Source organism: Callorhinus ursinus, unplaced genomic scaffold, assembly GCF_003265705.2.
Source record: "Callorhinus ursinus isolate GAN/ISIS: 27379988/994484 unplaced genomic scaffold, GSC_fseal_2.0 scaffold34, whole genome shotgun sequence".
Taxonomy (NCBI): domain Eukaryota; kingdom Metazoa; phylum Chordata; class Mammalia; order Carnivora; family Otariidae; genus Callorhinus; species Callorhinus ursinus.
The window spans coordinates 8578694-8600073 of NW_027397096.1; the positions used below are offsets into that span (position 1 = coordinate 8578694).

Genomic DNA, 21380 nt, shown 5'->3' on the forward strand with positions numbered 1-21380 from the left:
AGAGCTTGCCTCAGCAGCTAGCTGACAGTAATAATAAAATCAGTAATAATGGCTAATATTTATTAAGCCCTATAGCCAAACACTATTACATATAATTCATTTAGTCTTCACACACCTATGAAGTAAATATATTATTAACCCCATCTAGCAGATTTGAAAGCTGAGGAATATACCCCAAAGGCTGACGGCCTTACCTAGGAATTCACCCACCTGCTAACGGACCTCTGCAAGGCTGACCCCTCACCTCACACTTCCCCTGGACATCGTTTGGCCAGCTTGTGGCAAAGCTGAAGACTGGACCCTGCCAGGTCTGTGCTAGATGCCTCATCTACATCTTATTTCATCCCCAACATGACTCCAGACAGCGAGCCAGACAATGAGCATTACTGCCCCATCTGTAAATTCCAACAGTGAGGCTCAGGAGCATATAGGACACGGCCCCATCCACCGAGCTGGTCAGTGGCAAAGCTAGGAAGTAGACGGCCACCCGCCCTCACGCTTCCCACCACCCAGCATCCCCTCCACACAAGCATCCAGCATTCAGTTTTGGTAGGCAGAGGCCTCCCTTCCTCCAGCTCTGGTCCTGGGAGAGGGGCGGGGATCTCTGCTCTAGGGGAGACAAGACGCAAGAGGAAGAATCAGAGAGGCAAACTCTGCGGGCATGAGGGCTTGGAGAGATTCTCTGAACGGCTGCACCCGTCCCCCCGCTACCTCATTCCTTCCCTGGGGGATCTTGGTGAAGAGAGACACGCAGAGATGGAGGCCTCTTGTAAAACTAATTAAACGGCCCTCCAAGCTTGACAAGTGGGTCCTTCACTCCCCTGAAAACAGGCTCCTGGGCTCAGGTTGGCAGGTGCCCCTCTGCCATGTGCGGGGAGTGTCTCTTCAGCATCTTACCCACCCTCACCCCCAGGGCCACAGCCCCAGCCAGAGGTGAGGGGGTGGGTAAGCCCCCTCAACCCTCACCCTCTGCCCCAGCATTGGAGGAAAGAGAGCAGACAATGGCCTCGCTTTCCTCCTCTACTCTCACCCTCCTGTTTCTCTTTTGTTTAAATAAATCCCCTTCTGCCAGACAGAAGAGCCACCTCCCGAGCTCCCAGGTCATGTCACCAGTCTTGTCAAACCTGGCCTCCCACTGCCTCTTCAAAAAAAAGGGGACTTCCCTGAACAGCCCCCACAACTCCTCATCCCCCAGCCTGGGATGTGTCCTTTCACTGTAGTTGGAGCCTTTCTGAGTGCTCTTGACGAAGTGGGGGAGCTGCCCGGACTCCTCTCTCCAGGCCTTTGCAAATGCTAGTTCATTTTCAGGAAAACCCTCCACCCACCCTGCCCCCAAATCTTCCTTCAATGCACAGAGCAAATGTGGAGGGCTTTACCGCTCTGGGAAGCCACGCACCAACCATAATCCAGGGTTCATCATTCCCTGCTCAGTGCCCACTATGATGCCCCCCCTTTTACCATTCCCCATCACCCTGTGATATAACTGTAGACCCAAGAGACTGCACTCCTTGACAGCAGGGCACCCAGCGCCAGCACACAGCAAGTGCTCAAGAAAGGTTGGGCGGTAATGCGGTTTTCCCATTGCCTGGGAGGGGAGCCCTCAGAAGGGTGGATCTCAAGCCTTTGCAGATCTAGCACTATAAGAGGTCCCGGGGCAGAACCCACCTGAAGCTGGGCACTGCTTGGGTACGCAGAGCACACCACATGCATAGACCATGAGTACAGCTAACATTTAATTGGGCACTTACAAGGGTGCTGGGTGCAGCAATGAAGCACTTTACACCCATTATCCTATTTACCCCTCACAATAACTATGTCACATGGACACCATTAGCCCCATTTTCAGATGGGGCAATGGAAGATCAGAGGGTTAATTAAGGTGACCAGAGTGACACTGCTACTTAGTGGCAAAGCCAGTCCTCAAATTGGACCTGTCTGACTCTGGAGTGCAGGCTCTTACCCATACCAGCCCCCTGGACATTCACACCCCGCCTCACCACACAGTGACCCCCTCCCCTTGTTTGGGTTTTAGGCTCCATGTGAGCCCCGCATGCAAAGAACCTGAGGCTCAGCTGAAACCGACAACGCCCCCCCTGTTCCCCCCCCCCCCCCCCCTCCCCTGCCCACGGTCCCTCGTGCGAGGACTCAGACTACCAGGGGACACCATCAAAGGTAAAACATCCTGGTCAATTACAGAGGCAATTCTCCGGCTCCAGGAGATAAGCCTCACCTGTCAGATGAAAGCCTTTACCCCAGGCGCCCGGCCACCTGCAAATCATAATTAAAGGGAAGCCCAGGGCCTCAGAGGCAGCTGAAACTCCCAGCTCAGCCCCACAGGCGCACCTCACCCTGCCTTCCCCTCCCCTCGCTCCAGCTGCCCAGGCTTCTAAGTCCCTTTCCCGAACCAGGAGCCTTGAACCTGCCTCCCTTGTATTTTTTTTTAATTATTATTTTTTATTTTGTTTTGATGAGTGGGAAAAGATACTAACATATAATATTAAATCAAAGCTAACAAATAACTTTACTTGCAATTAATTGGCTACTGAGCAAACTGGCCCGCGTGGAGGGGCAACCTGGAGAGAGAAGAGACATCCTCGCCAGCCCAAAGCTCGGGGCCTGGCTCGCCAGAGGCCCCAGGCTGGAGGGCAGCTGCAGGGTCCTCCATGTGCTCACCTGTAAAATGGGTGGGAGTCCTAACAGATCTGTCTCAGAGGCTGCTGTGGAGAATTCAAACAGCTCACTTAGGGGAAAGCTTTTACAGGGAGCCCAGGTCATGCACGTATATGGAACTGTGACAATTAATAGTGACAATGGTACGCACCCTTACAGAGTGCTCACATGGAGCAGGCACTGTCCTTAGTGCTTTACATACATTCAAACTCCTTTTAGGGATGCCTGGGTGGCACAGTCGGTTGAGTGTCAGATTCTTGCTCTCAGCTCAAGTCATGATCAAGTCGTGAGATTGAGCCCCGAGTTGGGTTCCACGCTCCGCGCAGAGTCTGCTTAAGATTCGCTCTCCCTCTCCCTCTGCCCCTCCCTCCCGCTGGGATTGTGCACAATCTCTCTCTCAAATAAACAAATCTTTTTTAAAAACTCATTTTAGTCTCAGCACAACCCTCCGTTGTAGGAATTATTATTACCCCATTTTACAGATGAGAAAATTGAGGCACAGGGAGGTTAAATAAGTTGCCCGAGGACACCTGGCTAGCGTGTGGCTGCAGCCGGCTTGTGAAGCAGGACAGTGTGGCTCCAGACTCTGCTCCATGCTGCCTTTCCAGAGCTGCGGTTTTCGGGGGAGAAAGATCAGGGAGTCAGCCTCTCTGGACAAGATGGCCAGAGGGAGCTTCCCCTGGGTGAGCCCCTATACCATGGGCCAAGCACTTTCCTCACTTCTCACTTAATCCAGCAGCCCTGGAGGAAAGGCATCCTCACACTCCAGCCCACTCGTACCCCCCCTTCCACACCCCACCCTCCACGCTGCACCCCTGAGGGCCAGAAAGCCAGAGGTCTCCTGGCTAAAGGGATTTGAGCCGTGTCTTCTCACTGCCCTTTCCCTTTGACTCCCACTCTTTCCCAGCCTTGTCTTCCTGAACCCAAGTCCCCTCCCATCCCCTGCATTTCTGGGTTCCAGGGCCTGGGCGCCCTGGGGGATGGGCAGTGAGGTGACTAGAGGCTGGACATCGGCCACACCCTGCCTCACACCTCCTGCCACAGGGTCCATCTCTCCCTGCACAGGTAGCCGGCTACTGGGCTCCCTACCTCCTCTCCCCGTTGCCACATCTGTACCAACCGTCCTATCCAGGGCACCCAAAAGAGCCCTGCAGAGGGGGGGCCTGGCAGGGCCTCTCCTTGGCACTGGAGAGCTTTGGACTATGGGTGAGAGCTACTCCCCTGGACCAGGCTGAGGTGCCCCTCAGAATCCCCAGGTGCTCCCACCCACATGGCCAGCTGTGCCCCTGGCTACCCTCAGGGTGTGATCTCCCCTCCTCTCCCCCCCTCACAGGCCCAAGGGAAGGGAGGAGAGGGTCCAGCTCTTCTGCCTCTTCTCCAGGAGCCCTAACCTAACCCTTAGAGCAACTGGGCTCCACAGGGCTCTACAGAGGGTGCGTGGGGTAAGGCTGCCCCCCAAAGGCAGTCAGGGGAGGAGGTTGCTTTGCTCAGGAAACATGAAATCTCTGTAAACTGGGGGTGGGGTGGGGTGTCAGAGTCCCTATGCTGGATTATGGCTGGGATCCTGAGCCTCACCCCCAAACCCTGAAGCTGGCGGAAATCCATTTAAAAGGATATTAGGAGGAGGCTCAGAGTAGACAGTGTGGGTGAAGGGGTTCCAAGTCCAGCACCTGGATGCGGGACTGGGGAAGGAGGTGGGGACATAAACTCTGAATCAGAACTCTCCCCAAGAGCAGGGTCAGAGAACATTTCCCCCCCACCACCACCACCTCACCCCTTTCCCTGTCCCTACTGCTGGCTCTGGGCCTTAAAAACTCCCATCCCACATGCACCCTCCCACAACTCCTAGGTGTCCCGAAGTGCCTCCTAGGATCCAACCGGAATCCCTCCTGCTGCACCTGAGGTCCTGGTCAGTCCAGTGTTGGGGAAGACGGGTAAGTGGGCACAGCACTGCACCCTCAGGGCTGCCTAGAGCAGAGAAGTGGGGAGAGCAAGTATTGGAAGGGAACCAGTGGGATGGGGGAGCCCCAGGGGAAATCTTCAGGACAAGGGCAGCAAAGCCCAGAACAGAGCATTTCCTTAAGGCAGATGTCTCTGCTTCCTACAGCCCAAAGTCCCATTTCCATAAAGACATCCTCACTGCTCTTTCGCCTAATTGGAATGTGTCCGTAGGAAGGCGCGCATGCCGACACCAACCGGAACACCGCTAGCCAACATGAGCAGGGGCTAGCGTATGCCTACCCACCGTGGCCAGGCCAGGGCCCTGACAGGGCAGCTTCACCCTGGGTTTGGATATCAGCTCTACCACTTCCCTCCTGAGCCACAGTTTCTTCATCTGTTAGGAGAAAGAATAATTCTTGCCTCGTTTGGTGTTGGAAAGCATTGAAGTGGGGTATTGCTTCGGAAGGTCTTAACACAAAGCCAGGTACATACTCAGTGCTCCATATGCATTCAAAAGCAAGTCCTTCTAGGGATGGCCTTGACTGGGCTCCAGACCACCTCGGCCGCTTACCCAGCCCTCTTGGGTAACTCACCCTCGCTGTGCTTCAGTCCCCTCATCTGGAGAGCGGGGAGAGCAATACCCACCACAGGGTTGCCATTACACTTAAATAAGGCAGCACGTGTAAAAGGCCCCTGGCATATGCTGAATATGGTCTGTGCTGAATCAGAATCATTGGTAACCAGATGCCATCAGCCAACTGTGGGACAGAGCAAGTAACTCTGACATGTCGAAGGGAATTCTGAAGCCAGCTGAGGGGTTTTCTGACGACCCCTCTAATGCTGAGTTTCCTCCACGCCAACAGTCACACCCATAGTGTTTTAGGGCCCAGGATTTCAGGGTCAGAGTCCCTGACCCCTTATTGGGGAAGAAGCGAAAAGATGTGCCTGTGGATTAGTGATGATCACCACTGGTTCCCCTAGTGACATGTGGACAAGTCAGCTCCTTGTCTGTATCTTGGGGCCCTCACACGGTGCTGGGCTTGCCCCAAGCCCCAGCTCTGAGAATGCTTGTATCAGCTCACTCTCCATCTGTCTGCTTGAGCGCAGGAACCTCCAGGAGGACACAGAGAGTGGTCTTCTCCGACTCCATTCAGGGCTCTGGCCCGGGGAATCCCCGAGAGCTGGCCTGCCCTTGGCAGTCCTTCGGAGCCCCCATATCTACAGGAGTCAGGCCGTGGCTGGGGAAAGCGCCACTCACGGGAGAGGCCCAGAGGAGACAAGAGTCAAAGAGTGAGTCACCAGCGAGCCCTGAGCTGCCTCTGGGAGCCAAGGGCTCTCTATTACTGACCCAGCACCATTCTGCAAGGTAAGCTCTGCACACAGCTAGCAGCAAGCCTGACAGCTCCGTGGAGGGGCAGCGAGGGGAACAGAGGTATTAGTTGAACGCCTGCCCCTCACCGAGGGGGCCAGCACCCGCAGGATGGGCGCAGGGCATGCGGCGGGCTGGCAGCATGGAGAGCCACACCCAGGACACCAGAAGCTGTGTTGTTGGGTGTGTGCCCGCCCTGGCCCAGCCTGCAGCCCTCACAGCTCTCCCTGCAGTCATCCTCCCGTCCCCGGCTTTGCAGCGCCTGCTAGCCAGTCTGCAGCCCCCGGAACACGCCACCCTCTCTCCCACCTCCACGCCATCCCTTGCCTCACACTGTTCTCCCCTTCCCCGTCATCATTTCCTCCTTTCTCCCTGCAGTTCAGCCACCCTCACTGTTGGCTGCACGTTAGAATCACAAGGGGACATTCTGATTCAATGGGTCTGAAAAGATTCAGAGCATCTTTTAAAAGCTCTCCGGTGGGGCGCCTGGGTGGCTCAGATGGTTAGGAGTCTGCCTTCAGCTCAGGTCATGATCCCAGAGTCCTGGGATCGAGTCCCACATCGGGCTCCCTGCTCCTTGGGAGCCTGCTTCTCCCTCTGCTTCTCTCTCTCTCTCTGTCTCTCATGACTAAATAAATAAAAATCTTGAAATAAATTTAAATAAAATAAAAAATAAAAGCTCTCCGGTGGGGGGGGGGGGGGGGGGCAGATCCCACCATGCCAATATGAGGACCTCTAGGGGAACTGCCCCTTTTCCACATACTTGAGCCCCGGAGTCACCTCTTCTCAGAAGCCTTCCCTAACCATCCCTCCACCCCCTGCCTGGGCTCGGTGCCTCCCCTCTGAGTTCCCGGGTCCCCTGATACCTCCAACTACCAGAGCCCTGAGCATACAATACTATGACTGAGCTTATTACCAACCTGTCTTGCAAAGATGACAGTCAGGTCCAGGGCCAGGACCGGGTCTTACCCGTTTCTATAGCCCCAGCACCCAAGGACTGCAATGAAGAGACCGCAGAAATGCTTGGTGAACAGATGAACAAATGAACAAGCCCAGGTGCGAGTGCTCTGCCTACTGATATCTCTTCCCCTCTTCCTCACACAAGCCTCCCAGATGGCTAAGTGGCCCAAAGTCCCCTCTGCCTAATCTTCCCGCTCCAGCTGCCCAGCCTTTGCCTATGCAGGGTCATATGCCAGGGGTGTCCAGCACATAGGCATCAACCTCTCAGATCATCCTAACTGTTCCCCAAGTCTCACCTGCTTCAGGAGGCACCCACGATTAACCAGGTGGACCACAACAATCCTCCTTGATTTAAAACACCATGGTTACTTTCCCCCAACACCTGGTCTTGGAGGGTCAGCACTTGGACTGACTTCACAGATGACGACTGGCAATAAATTCAGGACTATGAGTCAAGAGACTTGAGTTCTGGCCGCCAACTTGCTGTGTGACCCCGGGCGAGTGACTGAACCTCTCTGTGTCTCAGGTTCCTCATCTATAAAATAGGGGAAATAATAGTACCCTCCTCATAGAGTTGCTATGAGGATTCACGAGTTAATAGACCTATGGCCTTAGAGTAACACTAGGCAGAGGGTAAGTGCTATTATCGAAGTGTTTGTCAGCTACTCTTATCGACCAATCACTAGGTTTGATTCATCTGGCCCAAGCCTCCACCCGGAGGCAGAGCCACCAGCAAGGGACAGTGACAGTGCCAGACTTCTGGCCCCTGGTCTGAGTCTGTTGCTATTTCTGTAAAAACAGCCACAGTATACCAAGGCCAGCACCCAGCCAGGACCAGGGCTGGAGGGTGACGTACACCCCAGAGCTCAGCCCCAGAATGCAGGCCCACCCATCAGGATGGGGAGAGGAGCCTTTTCCTACACATCAGGGCCCCAGGTTGCTTTTCCTGGTCACTTTTCAGCCTGCATTTCCCCCCCACCAAGGCCCTGCGCACTCTCCCCTCCCTTTAAACAGACCTGAGCACCAAAGCGCGAAAAACATCGAAATTACCAAACACAGTTTCTCTCCAGAGATGACAAATCTGCAGCAATTTGTATTTCCAAACAGAAGCCGCAGTTCCTGAGCAGCTCCCTGGCAGGTTCCCAGCCCCCACTGACCATCTCCTCGCTGGCACAGAGCGCCCGACTCCACCCCTGCAGAAGAGGGGGAACCCCACCGCCCCCCCCAGCCCAGCTTCATTCCAGGCTCAGCAGTGCTACCTTGGGAAGGGGTCAGCGGAGCGGCAGGAAACAGAAAAGAGAACCAGGCAGCAAGCAGGTCCCTCGGGGTTCACTCAGCCGCACCTGCTCAGCAGACGTCAGCCGGGGCATGAGGCGCGGGGTTGTGCCCCCAGCTGCTGTACAGGCCTGCCTCTACCACACAGTAATGGGGACAGAGCCCGCCGTGCAGCGCAAGCTGGGCCACTTTATTTCCTCCTGGCTCCCCTACCCTGACAGTCGGGTGGTCTTTTTCCCATTTTACAGGAGAGGATATGTCTGAGAGGGCCCTGGGGGAGGCTCAAAGTCACGCAGTTAGTAGGACTCGATGTTGAACCTCTCATGTCCCTGACTCTAAAGCTGGCATGCTCCCCAACTACTACCCTGGACACCTCATTAGACCTTCATTTTCTTGTCTGCAAATTGGTTTGGACCAATGTTTCTTAATATATATGTTCAAAGATTTTATTTATTTATTTGAGAGAGAAAGAGAGAGTTCGAATGGAGGGGAAGGGCAGAGGAAGAGAATCTCAAGCAGACTCCACGCTGAGCATAGAATACAACACAGGGATCAATCTTAGGCCCCCAAGATCATGACCCAAGCCGAAATCAAGAGTCAGACGTTCAACCGACCCCACCACCCAGGCGCCACAATATGTGTATTTTAAATATACACCTCTGTTTAAGCAACATCAAGATCTCATGCCCTCTCAGTGACCTACACTATGAAAAATGTAGAGGATTTTTTGTTTTCCAAAACAAAATTTTGTTTTCAAAGAGAAGCTCCATTTCCAAAGATCCTAACACTGAAGTTGCTTTTTTATATGCTAACTCCTCCCTGCTCCCAAGGAGATTCTGATGTGCTCCTGCAGGAGGATAGGGCCTCCATTGCTCCCCCAACCACCCTCAGCTGGGAAGCTCCCGGCTCAGACTCTGGGGTGCTATCACTGCTCATACCCTATGAAAGGCAGCAGAGCCTATGTTTGGGGCACTCCTCTGGAGTGAGAGCCTGGGCAAGTCACCTCTCCCCTCCAAACCTCAGTCGGTAACATGGGTATAACAGCAGTTCCTAGTGATGCTGTGAGCACTGAATGAGCAAATACCTAGAACACACGTACAACACTGCCTGGCCCGTGGTAAACGCTAAGTGTTAACTAAGTCATCTTTTGCCGGGCCCCAGGAAAATTCCTGTAGCAAATGCCTGTCCCTTGGCTGGGCCCTGGGAGATCACTTTGTGGACACATTCCATCACTGTAGCCTCGCAATGCTCAGTATGGACCCAGGCTTACTGTGGGTCCTATCATCTGTGAAAACCCAAACAAATCACAGCTTCTGATTTGCCTGGGTTCAATTCAAACAAATTCAAACAAATACAGCCTCTGATTTGTTTGGGCTCAATTCAAACAAATTCAAACAAATCACAGCCTCTGATTTGTTTGGGTTTGATTTCAAATATGAAGGACTTCTATTTCTTCTTATTTGAGGAACTAGCCATCTGGGAAATATTTTAAGTTAGATATTTACCTCACTCCATGCACCAAAATAAATTCCAGATGGATCCCAGATTTAAACGTAAACAATGAAACCACAAATGTACTTCCAAAAAATGAATCTGAAAGTGGGAAAAACACCTTTCTAAGTAGGACATAAAACCCAGAAACCATAAAAGAAAAGACGGATCAATTCAACTACCTAAAATTATTTATTTTACATGAAAAAAACTGTGAACAAAATTAAAAGACAAATGATAAAGTCAAGGGAACATATTTCAGTACATATTTCAGAAAAAAGGCCTCATTTCTTAGAGAACTAGAAATGAATGAGAAAATAACAAAGACCCAGTTTGAAAAAATGGGTAAAGAACAGGCAATCCACAGAAAAGGAAACAAAAATAGTTCTCAGACATATGACATGAGATCCTCAGCCTCATTAACAAGGAAACACACAAAATCTGAAGCACAATACCTATGGCTTTTTATCCATCATTGAAAAAAAAAAGTTGTCAATTATACTTCAGTAAAGCTGGAAAAAAAATTTTTTTACTAAAGTTTGAGAACATGCTTGGAGAAACAGGAAGTGTCACATTTTGCTGGTGAATTGACAAAATGTATATGGAAGGCAATTTGGCAAAAAAAAAAAATTTAAGACTTGACTGATTTTTAGGGAGAGAGGGGGAGCGAGGAGGAGCAGAAGGGAAGGGAGACAGAGAAAGAATCTGAAACAGACTCCACGCTGAGCACTGAGCCCAATGTGGGGCTTGATCCCACCATCATGAGATCATGACCTGAGCCAAAACCAAGAGTCAGTCGCTCAACTGACTGAGCCACCCAGGTTCCCCCAGTTGTGTTCTGTCCAGCATGCACAGCAGCTTGGTCAGAAATGGGAACAGAAAGAATGGCTTTCCCAGAAGCAAACTTTGAAGACCCCACCCGAGCTCTTGCCCTGGGAACGTTTTGGCTAAGCAGACCGAGCTATTCCTTCTTTCTTGGAAAATCTCCCAAGCAATGGGTTAAAGGTCAGCTAAAAATAACAGTAACAGCTAACTGCTGTGATGTTTTCTAAATGCCGAACAGAGGTAAGCGTTTAACATATAATAGTTCCCCATTCCTCACACAACTTTATCAGGGAGGTATTGTTATTCTTCCCAGTTTAGAGAAGAGGAAACTGAGGCTCCAGCTTGGGAGGGATTCACACAGCAGGTAAGTGGCAGAGCCCACATTGGGCCTGGGTCTCTGTGGCATCAGCCCTGCCACATGTATGTGGTAGGTATTCTGTCCACCTGGCAGTTGTATTTCTCTGTATGAACCACAGGGTAGCATCCTGGCTTGTGTGCATCAGCTTCTTCTATGTATCTGTCATTGTGAATCAGCCCCAAAGACAGAACCTTTCTGAGCACAGGGACAAAACTGGGGTTTGGAGCTTAGGAGGCACGGGCCAACTCACAGGACTCATCCGCCCATATGAGGCACACATTTCTGTCCTTATCCCTACTTCAGAGAGGCAAACAGGCTTGAGGTGACATACCTAGCAATGGCAATTGTCTCCTGCCTCCTTCCTACTGCATCTCTCTATGACACCTCAATGCCTAAGAGACCGAGGCAAAGGCCTTGAGGGCAGGCAGGGGGCAGGCAGGGTGAAGTGAGGTGCCCTGCCTGCTCCCACAATGAGAGGTCCCTGAGCAGGATCAGAATTCCATCCAGGGCCAGTGAGCCCCATCCCCTCAGACGCAAGGGTGGGCACACCTGGGCTGCCCGCAGTCCCAGCCAATGACCTTCCCAGTAAAGGAAGGGTCAGCCCTGGGGGAGAGGTGTGCAGTAAGAGCACAGCTTCCTGGAACCCTTGCAGTCCCTTTAGCACAAGATAAATTGTTGCCTCTGATTCCATTTCTCCCTCCCTCGCCCCTGCCCTATGCAGCTTCCTAAAACAATAAGAAAACACATTTCTCATTACTGCATTTAATCCTTCAGGCAGGGAACGGGAGCTGCGCATCTGGTTCCAGGCTTGAAATGAAGAGGGATGGAGAAGCCCAGGGAGGGGCTGTGGGAGGGCCAGTGGAATCCAGGAAGAGACTCAGAGGGGAAGATGGCTGGAAATGAAATTCTTGGGGAGACAGGGCATAGCTTGCTCTGCTATGCACAGAGCATGTGAATCATGCTTTTCACTCAACTAGTATCCACTGAGTCAGGCCCCGTTTTATGCTGGACAGACAGAGAAGAGAAACACAGTCCAGGGTTCACGGTGTAATGGGGGACACTAACCTATAAGCCACTAGCTACGGAGATTACAGCATTCCACAAACTCGAATAGGGGAAAGTTTGGGCTTTCAGGGAGCAAGGACAAGGAAAGGCTTCACTCTGGCTATAGATTTTGTGGTGAATGAGGCATTTGTGCTTTCTGCTCCTCAGAAAGGCAAGTGACATGGGGAGGAAAAAAATGTCCATTTCATGATGGCATTCTAATACTGCAATGGTCCTTACAGTAAACATGTGTACAGGGCTTTCCAGTTTCCAAAGCTTCCATCATCTTAGTTCATCTCACGCCATCCCTGTGAAGCAGGGCTTTTTCTGTAACCCTCATTGTGGATGAGGAAACAGAGGCCTGGGGGGTGACGTAGCTTGCCTGGGTCTCCAGCCAATCAATGGCAGAACTGGAATTCAAGTTCAGGTTTGTCTGACTCCATAAACCCGCGCTCTTTCTACGACCCTAGGGATGCCAATTTGTGCCCAGGAGGAGGGTGCTGCAGGGGAGGCTGTGGGAGTGGAGTGGGCCCAAGTGGGGTTAGGGAGGGCTGTGAAGAAACGGCCACGGCTCCCTGAAACAGATCAACTGCCACCCCCAGACCCAGGCCAATTCACCTACATTGCAAGGTCTGAGCTGAGGGAGCCCCTGCCCTTGGGGTGACATTCTCACTCAGCCAGACAGCCCTAGTGGACAGTGGCCATGGTTAGTGTTTTGAAGACAACGCTGTCTGCTCTGTCAGCTTGGATTTGCTCTTGCCTGTAATTATGGAGATATATGGAAATCAGCGGCTATTGTGAAAACGGACAGAAGGGAAAGGAACAAGGACGAAAGTTTCTGCAGCAGTTACAATGTACCAGGTATTACACCGTATTATTCATTCTCACTTGCTCCTCCTGATCACCCTACCAAAGGAAATACCACAATCCCCATCTCACACAAGAGGAACCTGAAGCTCAGAGAGGTGAAGGTACTGCCCGAGGTCTCTACCCAGACCCTGAGCTCATGATCCTTCCTTTGCACCTTAAACATCCAGAAGAGAAGCAACCACAAGTGCTCAGGACCGAGGAGCTGGGGGCCACCGTGTGGCATCCTCCTGGATATCCTAGGATCTGCACAGAGACCGTCTCACCTTCCTTTTAAGATGATCAGTGCCGATAATCCTAATTTAGTGCTAAAACTGATTTATCAGAGCACGACCCTGGGAGTTGCAACCACAAAGTTAAATCACAAGAGAGAACCAGAATTCCCAAAGGATGCTATTTTCATATCTAAGGAAGTGTGAACCTAAGAAATAGAAAGAATATAAACAGAACAGCATCTCCTCAAGGCCAAAGGTTATCGAAGCCCGGGGACAAGAGAATATTTCAGTATCTCAAGAGGCCAACCGATGCAAAGCCTGACCACAAGTTGTGGTGCCTTAGGAGGGGTCTCACATTTCCGTAGTGGACTGAAGAACTGCCTAATGAAGGCCCCTAATCCTGGGGTGCAGACTGCGTACCCACCTCCTTCTTTACTTTATAGAGTCCCTGACAGAGCATCTCAGTATGGAGCTGAGCAGGTTCCACCAAGGCCACTGATAAGAATCCAGCAAGCAGGGTGCCTGGGTGGCTCAGTTGGTTAAGCAACTGCCTTCGGCTCAGGTCATGATCCCAGGGTCCTGGGATCGAGCCCCGCATCGGGCTCCCTGCTCGGCAGGAAGCCTGCTTCTCCCTCTCCCACTCCCCCCGCTTGTGTTCCCTCTCTCTCTGTCTCTCTCTCTCTGTCAATTAAATAAAATAAAATCTTTAAAAAAAAAAAAAAAGAATCCAGCCAGCGTCATGGCCGATAACTCTGAATATTATGCAACCTCAACTGTCTGAGAAGGTGACCCCCAAAACCACTTAGGAAGGTATAATTATCTCCTTAGTGGGTAAAAATCTTCCATCCTCAAATATAGAAATGTTTAGAAGTATCCTCAAGGATAGAAATTCAAACCCACGGGATGAATATTTTTAGATGTTAAAGGGCCCGTGCATATTGGCACCTTGAGTATTTTGCAATGTTTTGAGAATTTGGCCTATTTGAATAGCAAGTTGGCCTTTAGTTCCAATCTAAAATATAATTTAAAAATTGGGTTAGATTTGTGATTTTAAGGTGAAAAAAATCATCTTAAAATTCATATATGTTAAGTGTTAGAACACTTAAGATAACTTAAGATTCCTTTGCATTTATAAGAATTACTTAATTACTTGGAAAGATTTGTCAGTTAGGTAATAAATCATAATACTTAAAAATAAATGAAATATATTAAATTTATCAAATGATATTTTCAAATATTTGAGGATGTTTGGCTAACTTTGTAAATGGAACAAATATCACCCAAAGTCCCCTTTAAATGACTGTTAAGGGGCACCTGGGTGGCTCAGTCGTTAAGCATCTGCCTTCGGCTCAGGTCATGGTCCCAGGGTCCTGGGATTGAGCCCCGCATCGGGCTCCCTGCTCTGCGGGAAGCCTGCTTCTCCCTCTCCCACTCCCCCTGCTTGTGTTCCTTCTCTCGCTGTGTATCTCTCTGTCAAATAAATAAATAAAATCTTAAATTAATTAATTAATTAACGAATGACTTAAATTTTGGTAGACTTATAAAAAGAAAAAAATTATAAGCTAAATCTTAAAATTTAAGAACTAGATTTTTATAAAATTTATAACTTTACTGAATTAGATATTCCTTTTAAAAACACAAGTATCCTCTGAATATCCTTTCTGTGCAAACTGTCTTGAGGCTCAAAAGAAATCTCACAGTAACACAGAGCATTTCCTACATGCTCAGAACCAATACTTCAAATGAATGATCTCATTTAGCCCTTGTAACAACTCCATAAAGTAGCTACAATTACTATCTCCATCTTCTGGGCACTGAACACTGGAGCCAGGATCCCGAACTGGGACAGCTGGGTTTTCAGAGCTATCTGTCTTAAGCCCTGTGCCATCGTTCCCATGTAAGAAAGCACCCCCTGAACCCTCCTACACTGTTGGTGGGAATGCAAGCTGGTGCAGCCACTCTGGAAAACAGCATGGAGGTTCCTCAAAAAGTTGAAAATAGAGCTACCCTACAACCCAGCAATTGCACTACTGGGTATTTGGGGTATATACCCCAAAGATACAAATGTAGTGATCTGAAGGGGTACATGTACCCCAATGTTTATAGAAGCAATAGCCAAACTATGGAAAGAGCCAAGATGTCCATCAACAGATGAATGGATAAAGAAGATGTGGTATATATATACAACGGAATATTATGCAGCCATTAAAAAAATGAAATCTTGCCATTTGCAACCACACGGATGGAACTAGAGGGTGTTATGCTAAGCAAAATAAGTCAATCAGAGAAAGATATGTATCATATGATCTCAATGATATGAGGAATTTGAGAAACAAGACAGAGGACCGACCATAGGGGAAGGGAGGAAAAAATGAAACAAGATGAAACCAGAGAGGGACACAAACCATAAGAGACTCTTAATCTCAGGAAACAAACTGAGGGTTGCTGGAGTGGTGGGGGTGGGAGGGATGGGGTGGCTGGGTGATGGACACTGGGGAGGGTATGTGCTATGGTGAGCACTGTGAATTGTGTAAGACTGTTGAATCACAGATCTGTACCCCTGAAACAAATACATTATATGTTAAAAAAAAAAAAAAAGGATAGTAGGAAGGGAAAAATGAAGGGGGGATATCGGAGGTGGAGACGAACTATGAGAGACTATGGACTCTGAGAAACAAACTGAGGGTTCTAGAGGGGAGGGGGGTGGGGGGATGGGTTAGCCTGGTGATGGGTATTAAAGAGGGCACGTTCTGCGTGGGGCACTGGGTGTTACGCACAAACAATGAATCATGGAACACTACATCAAAAACTAATGATGTACTGTATGGTGACTAACATAACATAATAAAATTAAATTAAAAAAAAAAGAACCCCCTTTCGGGGCTGGCTTGGAAACACCAATAAAACAACTGGGTGGCTGGCCTCTTCTACTGCTCAGGAGTGTTTGAGCTATAGCTCCTGTCCTCATCTCTGGATTTTACCTCTACAGCATTGCCATTCACTATGTGTTCCAAGAACTAGCAGTACAAGCATCACCCGGAAGCTTGTTGGAAATGCAGAGTCTTAGGCCCCACCCCGACCTTTGTGGCTGAGAACCCGCATTCACAGGATGCCCAGGTGGTGTGGCTTCCCACCAGAATCTGAGAAGCCCTGCTCTACAATATTTCTTTGGATCAACCTCACTCTACCTGGTAAAACAAGTTGCTGCTCTTTGTCCTTGTCCCCAGAAAATGCCAGCCTCCTGGGGATAAGCACAGTATTATTTTTTTAAGGAAACTTTTTTTTTTTAAAGATTTTATTTATTTGACAGCAAGAGACACAGCGAGAGAGGGAACACAAGCAGGGGAGTGGGAGAGGGAGAAGCAGGCTTCCCGTGGAGCAGGGAGCCCGATGCGGGGCTCGATCCCAGGACCCTGGGATCATGACCTGAGCCGAAGGCAGCCGCTTAACAACTGAGCCACCCAGGTGCCCTGGGATAAGCACAGTATTAAGAGAGGTGCAAAGCCACCTGGCCCAGCCCTTGGTGAGTGTGGGGCTCTCCCACCACTCAAAGTTCTTCTAATCCACAGTTGCTGAGAAAGGTAAATTTTGTTGAACTGCCCAAGGCCACACTAATCTTTAATTATGCCATTAGTGTTGGTCTCCCCCCAGGTAGCTGTTCTGCTGGCAGTTACTGCGCTGCCCTGGCTTTAAACAGCTTGCAGATTTCCTGACAGCATTAATAGAAGTTTTGCAAATTGATTTGGGGAGATTAGATGGAGAGAGGCTGGCATGACTTGATGTGAAGCCCCTTCTAAGCAGCTCAGATCCTCTTGCCTTGATCCCCACCCAGGGCAAGAGGGGAAAGAGAAAAAGTCAGGAGATGTGGGTTCCAGGCCTGACCCTCCAGAAGTGCGCTTGTGACCCCAGGCCTGTCACTTCCTGCCTGGGCCACTTCTTTAAGATGAGCAGGTTGGGCTAGTCCAGATTCACCAGTGATTTCTCCTGGCTTGCCTCACTCCAATGTCTAAGTCTCAGAGGCTGCCAGAATGGCTTGCCTTAGAGGAAACGAGCTTCCGTCCTTCTTTCCTCATCCATCCATTCACTCACCTCTGCACTCAGTACACATGACTGAGGACCTGTAGGAGGCTCCACAGTGGGCCCTGGGGACACAGGTATAAAGTAGCTGCTTCTGGCTGTCATATAGTCACCCTCACCAGGGACGGAGCTCTGCATCAGGTTCAGAGTACACTGCCTGCCCCCATCATTCCCTCTGCTCCAAGACCCACAGGGGAAGGACCAGAAGAGACAGTGGGATGGGGCAGAAAGAGAACTGGCCTTGTGCCAGGCCTGGGTTCTGGGTTCTTTCTATGCCTAGCCACCAGTCTCATTTTCTGGAAAATGGGGAAACAGGGATAATAATTCCTGTTCTGTCTTGCTGGGGGGAGGGGGTGCACCAGGGAGGCAGTTGAAAAGAATGTCATTAGTGAACCATAGGGCTTTTTGTATGTGATGGGGGAGAAGGACTGCCATCTGTTCAATTGCCAGGGAGGTGCCCTCCCCATCTCCAAGAAATCCAGCCAGGGGGCAGAGTACCCAGGGGATCAAGCCTTGGCTGAAATCTACATCACCCTCTGCCCTCACCTCATAAGTGACTGTGACCTCAAAACCTTTAAAATGTTCCCAGGGAAACAGGCAGGACAGGGGCAATGGGAAGAGAGACCAAGGGTGGAAGGAAGCAGTCGGAAGCAGGATAAAAGCCATGGTCTGCCCCCCCTCCCTGAGAAGGCCCTCATCCCTAAACCATCCCATTGCACAAAGCCAAGGACCCATCCCGACTCCAACATCCTAGGGAGGGGAAGTAGCTGACTTGGGGAAGTGGTCTGGCGACACACAGGGCAGTTAGGAGATGCTTTGGGCCTCCTGGCTCCCCTCATGTCCAAGGTGTATTCCACTAAGCTGGGCCACCCCTGCATCTCTGGCCTTGTTCCTCTCTCCACCGTCTCTGATAAGCTAGCTAACGCAAGCTCCTAAATTTTACCCAGCACCACCACCCCGGGAGCCCAGAGCCTCTGTTACCTAGGGGCTCACCTGGCCTATCCCCTCCACCATCACTGCCACCGGCAGCAAGAAGGGTTTATGGGCCTGGGTTTTATTCTAAAATCGAGTTTTCAATTAAAGTTGAGAGGTATGACAAAATGCAGCCTCGGGCAGGCAGCCCCTCTCTGAGGCTTCCTCTCAAACAGATGGTTTGTAGCATTTTTAATTAATGAGAGGTGTGCAGATGGGGGCCCTTAATAGCCTGCAGCAAAATGTCGAGGCTGGGGAGGGGTGGAGCAGGCTGGCTCTGAGCAGGCCCTGGGCCAGGGGATGATGCCCAAGTTGGAGAAGGAGCCCTGCCCTTCAGCCCTGCCTCTCCAATGGGGCCAGCCTGGCCTGCAGCCCTGGGCCTGCCCTGAGGATGAGAAAATCTTGCACCCTGGATTTTCTGCGCTGTAGCAGCATGCCATAAAGAAAGGAGGGTGGGAGGGCAAGTGGTTCACACAGTGACCAGTTATACCTGAGGTCAACTGTTTGATCTTTGTGAATATTAAGATGGAGACAATGTATATGAAGTTACTTCGTAAACTGATTGTAACTAACTTTAATTACAGGAGCAGAGGGGGCACCTGGGTGGCTCAGTCAGTTAAACCACCCACTCTTGATTTTGGCTCAGGTCATGATCTCAAGGTCATGATCTCAGGGTCATGAGATGGAGCCCAATGGAGATGGAGCCCCACATCGGGCTCCATGCTGAGCATGGAGCCTGCTTAAGATTCTTTCCCTCTGGGGCGCCTGGGTGGCTCAGTTGTTAAGCATCTGCCTTCAGCTCAGGTCATGATCCTAGCGTCCTGGGATCCAGCCCCGCATCCGGCTCCCTGCTCCGTGGGAACCCTGCTTCTCCCTCTGCCCACTCCCCCTGCTTGTGTTCCCTCTCTGGCTGACTGTCAAATAAATAAAAATCTTAAAAAAAAAAAAAAGAAGAAGATTCTTTCCCTATGCCCCTCCCCTGCTCGAGCTCACTCACACTCTCTCTCTCTCTCAAATTAATTAATTAATTAATTAATTATAGGAGCAGAGGATCTGGAGCCAGGAGAGAAAACAGGGACACAGCACCCCAAGCCTTAATGTTGAAGCCCACCAGGTGACAATCAGCCTTCCCCACCCAATCTCACCCCAGAGTTTACCCCCAACCTTAGGCTCAAAAAGGAAAAAATGGTCAGAGAAAGGTCAGCATTAACCAGCATTCCACTCCATCAACAAAAGCTCCTGGAGCCCTCCTATGTGCCAGGGACTGTTCTGGGCACTGAGGACTCAGATGGAGACAAAAAAGCATCTTCCATTCTGGTGCAGGGGAGATAAACAATTAACAATTATCACTTTATTGAAATATCAGGTAGTAATGCTTGGTCTGAGAAAAAATAAAACAGACAATACAGAACACAGCAGGAGGCAGTATACTTAAAAAAACAAAAACAAAAATTAAGTGAGGGAGTAGGGCATGCAGAGTGACTGGGGGAAGAGCATTCTAGGCTGAGAGAAAAGCAAAGTCCCCCAGACAGAAACAAGCTGGAGGTACAGCAGGGAGCCCAGTGTGGCTAAAGAAAAGTGACGGGGGTGGGGAAGGAAGAGCTGAGGCTGCAGAGGTGGGTGGGGTGGTGCAGGGTAAGGCCTGTTAGACCACAGTCATGGGGGTGGGCTGGAGATACAGGAGAGCCCTCCTGCCAGGAGCCTTTCTCCCATTCCACCACAGCAATAACCCCCCTCCCAAGCTCACGCTCTACTGCTGCTTAAGGTTCTAGGAGGAGGAGGAGGAGGAGGCAAACTCTGTCATCCACTGAGGCATCGCCAAAGAGAAGCGGGTGGTGAGGGAGGGTGGCCTACGTGGCCGCAGGCACCGGAGAAAAGGTGCTTCATTATTCACGAGAGACAAGAGGATGTGAATTGCAGTGAAGAAGGGAAAAGAGCATCGGGTGGAAACCAGGTGCCAGGCGGAGGAAGGAGAATACCAAATAAAAAGAGCAGCTAACACCATGTGCAGGGAACTGTTCTTAAAGCTTTGTATCAAGTCTCCTCATCTTCCCAACAAACCTTTGCGGTCTGTGTATTTTATAGATGAGGAAACTGAGGCACAGAGTAGTTAAGTACCAACCAGTTTAGGGACAGAGCGGAGAGCCAGTCCGTGCTGGCTGGCTTTATGGTCCACGCTCATGGTTATGTAGGGATAGGAACCTGGGCAAAGATGGCTTGAAGAGAAGCAGGCTGAGCAAGGGGGCGGGGGGCTCAGGGGAAGAATTTTGCCTCCCATACTGTTTTTCTCCCCATAAAATTCAATGATGATGCTATCCATTCAGTGCTTGGGAATTTCACAAAGTGCTTTCCTGTTTGATCCTTTCACGGGCTGTGAAGTAACTACTTCATCCCCAATTTATAGATGAGGACACTGAGAGTCAAGAGCTTAAGTAACCTTACCAGGAAGTGACAAAGACAAGATTCAAGTACCAGGTTTGCCTGACTCCAAATCCCATGGTCTTTCATTCATCCAAAAGCACTTATGGGCATCTATGAAGTGGCAGGCACTGAACCAAGTATTCAAACATGGGGAAAGGCACTGCCCTTAGAAGGAGCCCTTGGTTAGTGCTCTTGTCACCTATATCCTCTACTCAGCCCCCTAAGGAAATTCATCTTATTCCTGGCTACAGCTAGTGACAGCCAGGGGGTGGGGTGGGGAAGAACACTGATGAGCTCCCGCTCTGTGCTTGGTTTTTTTTGTGCATGACATCACAGAGCCCTTCCATCAGCCTGCTCAGCAAGGTAGATGGGGCTGGGACTGCTTTGCCTATCCCATGCCACGCTTCCCTACTTCTACAGAATGAGAACTCTGATTTTATCAAGAGTGTCAATGACAGATGTTGGCGGGGATGTGGAGAAAGGGGAACCCTCCTACACTGTTGGTGGGAATGCAAGCTGGTGCCACCCCTCTGGAAAACAGTATGGAGGTTCCTCAAACAGTTGAAAATAGAGCTACCATTCGATCCAGTAATTGCACTACTGGCTATTTACCCCAAAGATACAAATGTATCTTTGTAGGGATACAAATGTAGGGATCCGAAGGGGTACGTGCACCCCGATGTTTATAGCAGCAATGTCCACAATAGCCAAACTGTGGAAAGAGACAAGATGTCCATCGACAGATGAATGGATAAAGAAGATGTGATATATATATACAAAGGAATATTATGCAGCCATTAAAAAAATGAAAGCTTGCCATTTGCAACGACGTGGATGGAACCGGAGGGTGTTATGCTGAGTGAAATAAGTCAATCAGAGAAAGACATGTATCATT

General features: G+C 50.3%; 1 pseudogene; it reads left to right on the forward strand.

Annotated features, from left to right (window-relative positions):
* The first annotated feature begins 351 nt into the window (after positions 1-351).
* Positions 352-21380, forward strand: part of LOC112808071 (ATP synthase F(0) complex subunit f, mitochondrial pseudogene) — a 21735-nt pseudogene continuing 706 nt past the window's right edge.